This window comes from Anopheles arabiensis (assembly GCF_016920715.1).
Source record: "Anopheles arabiensis isolate DONGOLA chromosome X unlocalized genomic scaffold, AaraD3 X_pericentromeric_contig0003, whole genome shotgun sequence".
In the NCBI taxonomy this organism is placed as follows: domain Eukaryota; kingdom Metazoa; phylum Arthropoda; class Insecta; order Diptera; family Culicidae; genus Anopheles; species Anopheles arabiensis.
Window position 1 is genome coordinate 1714042 of NW_024412081.1, and position 959 is coordinate 1715000.

Sequence of the window (959 nt, forward strand, 5' to 3'; positions counted from 1 at the left end):
GTACGAGACCGCAGTGCTGCTGGCGGGTCTACTGCCGATCTGCAGAGCCATCCGCGAGGACACCAGGGTGCACAGCCGCCGTGGGACTGGAAGCAGCGCGCAGCTAAGGAAGGAGGAACGAGATAGGACCATCGCCGAGTGGCAGGCCACCTGGGACAGCGACGCGGCTAGTCATCAAGCTAGCAGTTACGTCCGGTGGGCACACCGCCTCATTCCGGACATCGGTGCATGGCAGTCGCGGAAGCATGGAGGTGAATTTTCATCTGTCGCAGATAATCTCCGGTCACGGATTTTTCCGTGAGTATCTCGCTGACATGAAATTCACCTCGTCCCCAGACTACCGCATTACCCCGGCGTACGTGGGAGCGCCGAACACGCGATGTTCTTGTGCCCACGCTTCGCCGATGTTCGCGAGCAACTGATGAACGGCATCAATCCGGACACGTTGCTGGCCCACATGCTCGAGAGTCAGCAGAATTGGAGCAACGTCTGCGAGGCTGCCCAGCAGATTACGTCAGTGCTTCAGCGCGACTGGGACGACTTCCGTACGTCCTTGTTCGAGCAGGGCGTACTTGCCGACAACGCCCAGCTCGAAACGCTGACGTCCTTCGACAAGAGAGACTGCGGCGGTATAATGACAACCGCAACGCAGTCAGAAGAGCCACAACGCAGCAGCGACAAGCTGAACGCCCAGCCCACCACCGCCCTCACCAAGGACTGAGCGGAGACGGGAGATTAACCGTCTCGCGGTGGCGAGGCTTAGGGAACGACAGCGCGCAGCCCGGGCAGAAATGCACGGCACACATCGACCAGCTTCAGCTAACGACAGCGATGACAACGACGACGTTGGAGATAGTCAACCAGCCGATGCAGCTCCGCCTTCAGAAGCAGTGACAATGGCAGCTGAGGTGCCCCGCGTAGGGCTGACCGAAGCCGAGGCCGCAGCCGCGGTTGAGGCT